Here is a 5,636-nt window from a genome sequence, read left to right on the forward strand (position 1 = left end):
TATATATATATATATATATATATATATATATATGACCATCTTCCATATAGCTTTCATTTATTAAATTCCACTCACAAAGTATTGGTCAACCAAAAGCTGCAGTCGAAGATGTTTGTCCGAAGGTGTTGTGCAGTGAGATCAAACTTAGAACCACATTGATGTGAAGTGAACATTTTAACCATACAACCACGGTTTTATTTTATCTACCCTGGAAAAAAATTAAAGGAAAAGCTGACTTTCATTAAATTTGAACTCGGAGCATAAAGAGATGTCACTAAATAGCACAAAGTATTATTATAATCAATGCTGCTATAATAATTTCAAACTTAGACATGGTTTCAAAATGGTAGTTATATTGGCTCCATTACTTAAATGATACTTTATTGCACTGACCCTTGAAAGATAAAGTTGATATCATTGGGGGTTTAAACTCAGACTATAAAGGTATACAATCAGTTTACCTTTATGTAAACACTTAGTATTTTGTCTGCTGTTCTATCAATTCTGTCAGTCCACTACTGCACTCCACTGTTCTAATAATAACCTTTTCTTCTTTAGGCACAAGACCTGAAATTTTGAGGGGAATTTTTATTGATCCCGAAAGGATGAAAGGCAAAGCCAACCTTAGCAGAATTTGAACCAGATTGTGAAGATGGACAAATTTCTGCTAAGCATTTTGTCCAGCATACTAATGATTCTGCAAGCTTACAGTCATTAATAATGATAGTAATTATTTTACAATGATTTCTGACAAAGCCGCTAATTAAAATTTCTCACATAATAAAATGTAAAGTAACAGAAAAACAAAAAGAAAAAAAACTACCCTTAAAACACCATTACTTTATCTTGTTACCACCATTTCTTTGTAAAAGGTTGGCATCGTTGTCCAAAATGGTATGAATAACCAAAAGCTATAATTATAAACTTCCTCTAACTAGGAAGTTATGACATAAACAAGACCTAAGTTTGACAACATATTATTAAAGAAAGAGAAATTACGTTGTTATTTTTTAATCATAACTGCAATCTCAAACTATGGTCAGTTTTGATGGTAGATACTTCTCACTTGCAATGATTTTCTTTATGTTCTGGCATAAAACAAAAATAATAAAAAAAAGAGCAAACATTTATAGTTATTTTTGCAATGAATATAAAACAAATTTCTTCAGTAATTATTTCTAAATGTTCACAGAAAGATTTTCATCTAAATTTTACTATGAAGTATTTCTTTGATATGTATTTTCCTGTGTATCAAGCTAGCTGTTGGTTCCCTTTTTCCAAATTATCCCGGTGCTAGGTTTTGAACTCAGCACTACAACCTAATAAAATGATCATTATTTACACAGAGCCTCAACTACTTACAGTTCTAAACAACATTATCTTCTGGTTCTTAATTACAGTTAACTAAACAGAACCATTTTACTCTTTTAAGACCAATTTTCTAATGGTATATACCACTTATGTCTTTCAATTAATCTTGAAACTAATCAAAAATTTGGGGAGTTTTAATAAAATAACTAGTGTTGCTATTAAACTAGTGTTTAGAATATAACTTTACAAAAGGTTCATACATAAGATTATCATAGTAAGTTTCTTGAGCAATGTGAAGTTTCATTGGCAGTTTTCCAAGAATTTTATCAGAAATTTTATGCAAAGCAAATTATTCAAAGAATTTGAATTAAATTCTTGTCTAATCATACATATTTTTCATCACCACCACCGCTGCCGCCACCGCCACAACCGTCGCCACCACCACCACCACCGCCTTCAAAGATTACACAAGAACCAACACTTTGCCTACTCCAAATTCTCAAAACACAAAAATTGAAAGAGAACAATTGATAAAGGTTGTCTAAAATTTGCTGTAGTCGAAAAAAAAAAAAAGCTGTGTGAAGCTGTGAAGCACATGCCTTTCCCAAAGAGTTTTCAGGGAGATAAGTGAAGTAGTTACTTTTGCTTTTCCAATTTATGCTGTCAGCTCAGTTGTTTTATTATTTAGCTAGAGGAATTGAAGCCAGACACATTTAGCTTTTGTAGGATTTCTTAAAGAAGTGATGCTGGTTATTGTTGCTTAGTCCAAGGTAGCCATCATGATCAAAGATGTTCCAGTCATGGCTATACCATTTTTTTTTTTTTGCAAATCTTGTCAATGTATCCTTTCTTTTTTAAGAGAATAGGGTGTATTTTTATATCACATTTGGCTGCTATTTCTAGCAGATTGCGTGACCATATAGAGACTTTCTTGGTGGTTCAGGCAGGTGAGGTTGGTTCAAGAAATGCAATGTAATATATAGTGAACTGACTGACTAAGGGACTTATGAAGATGATAGTTGCACAGATGTATTTGTAAGTGGAAGCACCAATGGTATGCTGGGAGGGTTCACCAGACTAAGTCAATAGTTTCCACCAGATGAGTGATCCAAGTTGTACTGCAGGCTGTTATATTGAAAGCATAATATCTAGTATAAGGAACGAATGGCATCTCTGGCAATACTGAGAGCCCCTATTTAAATGACTGCATTACAAGGAAAACAACCACATATCTCTCCAATCAGAACAAATTATAAGTCTTAAAAAAAAAATTTTTTTAAATCTCATGATGTGATCCAAGATACACCATATCCTGATCATAAGACTGTTTATTCAGGGTTAATCTGGGGGCTAGACAACAACAGCAAAGAGTTTCTTTCTCAATGAAAAAGGAAAACTGTTAAGGAGTATGTTTAAAAAGCATCATCTTATTGTATGGTAGGAGACATGAACGTTGAATAGGAAGATTTCCAGGAGTAGAAGAGAAATATAATGGATACATTCACATTACATAAATACACTAAGAGAGTGGCTGGGCAGGGCAGGGTAGATATTAGTTGAAATGAGCATTGTAAGCAATACCATTGGTAACGTGATATAAATCAAAGATGTGATGACCAGCATCCTGAGAGCTAACTTCACTATACAGGCTCTGTTTTTGGCTCATGAGGAAGTTTGTTAAAGAAGATATGAGGAAGAAATGGTGATGTTAGCTTTCAGGATGCTGGTCATTACAAAACAGATGAAAAAAGATAAGAGGGGAATGGTAATAGGGAGTACGTTCAATTTAAATCAGACCGAAACGGGTTCTCATCTAAGGGGAATAAACCCTACGCACGGGAGGTAACTCGGGTCAATCTTAACATTTTCCACGGCAAAGGAATATCAAGAAAAGCAATTGTTTAGCCTGAAGTCAGCCCTGATCGAGCGATGAGATCCAATATCGAAGGCAATCCATCCATGACAATCACCTTTGTTTTCAGGCATAGTGTACTTTGGAGAAAATCCTAAAATAAATGATGTAATGTTAAGGGAGATTTGATTGCTATTTCTAGCATTTCGTACAACATTTTACAAGCTCTATTTTTGGTTCATAAGGAGATTTGTTACGGAAGATATGAGGAAGAAATGATGATAGGGAGTACGTTCAATCTAAATCAGAACGAAACGGGTTCTCATCTAAGGGGAAAAAATCCTACGCACGGGAGGTAACTCGGGTCAATCTTAACATTTTCCGATGTTTTACAGCATATTTCAAGTGAAGTGCATTGAGGTTACGAGGCAGAGAAAATCTTCTTAAAGAGGTTAACGAGGCATATGAAATGAATGCTTCAGACAGAGTTTATCTATACATGATACTCAGTGTTGTTAACATACATATAATGTATGAACTGACAAAACAGTTTTGTTTCCTAAAAATGCTTTTTCGAAGTAAAAACCAGGTAAGCAATTTTAGTTTATTATACGTTAAAAACTCTTAATATTTTTTCAGTGTATTTGTATTTGTCTGACAATTCACTTGAAATGAGATCGTGGTGTGTTGAAACTAAAAATATTAAAAAACAAAAATGTTTTCTGGAAATATTTTATTTTGCACTTTCCTATTTTATTAAATAGTAGGAATAGAGTGGAATTTCCACGGATATTTTGAAAATTGTAAGATGAAATTCTATATATTTTTTTAACCATTTGAGATTTGAGATTGCATAAAAAACAACATAGATAAAACTGATGTTGGAATCCGAAGAAATAAGGTCTCTATTTGCTATATTCTGACGTGTTTTACTTTGTAAATTTTATCTATCATTTTTCGCGTTATGTAATGAAGTAAACTATCTTTAAACGAGAACGACATTGAAAATATCATTTATAATATTCTCTAACTGTATGTAGCTAAAGTTTTTACAGAACTTTGTACATTTATTTGATGAAAAAACTCCCCTAAAGACCCCGTACTTAAAACCTTGCCACTCTTTCTCCTTTACGTCAATTGTTGGCCATATTTGTCTGTTTGAGCAGACGACAATCGATTGTGCTAATGCGCATGCGTTAAGTGAAAGCCGATAGAAACATAAAATAAACGACTCTTCACTGTCCCACTGCCACGTCCATAACCGAATAATTCCTGGTAATACTGTCACCCCGTTCATTATCCAAACTAGAATGAGATGGTTCTGATGTAAGGGAAATTATTTCGGAGGCACGGGAGGTAATTCTGTTTAATCGTAATAATTTCCGAAGCATCTTTCAAGCTTAGTGCATTGAGACTAGACATTGAAAATCGTGAAGAAATTAACGAGGTATACAAAATTTATGTATCTGACGGAATTTAGCAGTAAATGAAATTCAGTCATATAATTTATGAAATGACATAAACCAGTTTTGTTCCTTAATAGCAATTTCATAATAAAAACCATGCAAGCTATTTTAGCTATTTAGATATGGACCAAAGTCGAATATTCCAGACAAATTACTGCGTTGCAAATTTTAAATATCTCTTTAGTATATTTGTCTGACAAAGCACTTAATATGAAATCATATTGAATTGAAACTAAAAAAAAAATTTTTTAATGAAGAAGTAAATGTATCATGGTGGAAGTCTGTTTGCTATTTTAATACAGAGTTGCAGTATCGAGGAAATTCCATGGTTATTTTGAAAATGGTTAGATGAAATTGTATATTTTGCTGAAGCATTTCCGTTTTATGATAATGTCAAAGACAACATAGATAGAATTGAAGGTGAAATATCAAGAAAGAATATCTCCGAGAGCTATATAATTATATTTTTTACTTGAGTCTTTATCTGTCAATTTTCGCTTCACGTAAAGAAGTAATCAATCTTAAAAATAGTAACAAATTGAAGACATCATTTATAATAATATTCTGCAACTGTACGTTGATAAAGTTCTTACAAAACTTAGTATGTTTATCCGACAAAACTATAAAAACACTGCACTCTAAACCTTCTCATTCTTTTCCTTGACATCTATTGTTGTCTATATTTTATAAACAAATGCGTTACTATTGAGCTGATGACAGTTAATTGCATTTAGTATATATATATATATATATATATATATATATATATATATAAAAGAGCACTCCGTTGGTTACGACGACGAGGGTTCCAGCTGATACGATCAACGGAACAGCTTGCTCGTGAAATTAACGTGTACTCCACTGACGCGTGTACCCTTAACGTAGTTCTCAGGGAAATTCAGCGTAGTACAGAGTGTGACAAGGCTGGCCCTTTGAAATACAGGTACTACTCATTTTTGCCAGCTGAGTGGACTGGAGCAACGTGAAATAAAGTGTCTTGCTCAAGG

The sequence above is a fragment of the Octopus bimaculoides genome, chromosome 10 (genome assembly GCF_001194135.2).
Source record: "Octopus bimaculoides isolate UCB-OBI-ISO-001 chromosome 10, ASM119413v2, whole genome shotgun sequence".
NCBI lineage: Eukaryota > Metazoa > Mollusca > Cephalopoda > Octopoda > Octopodidae > Octopus > Octopus bimaculoides.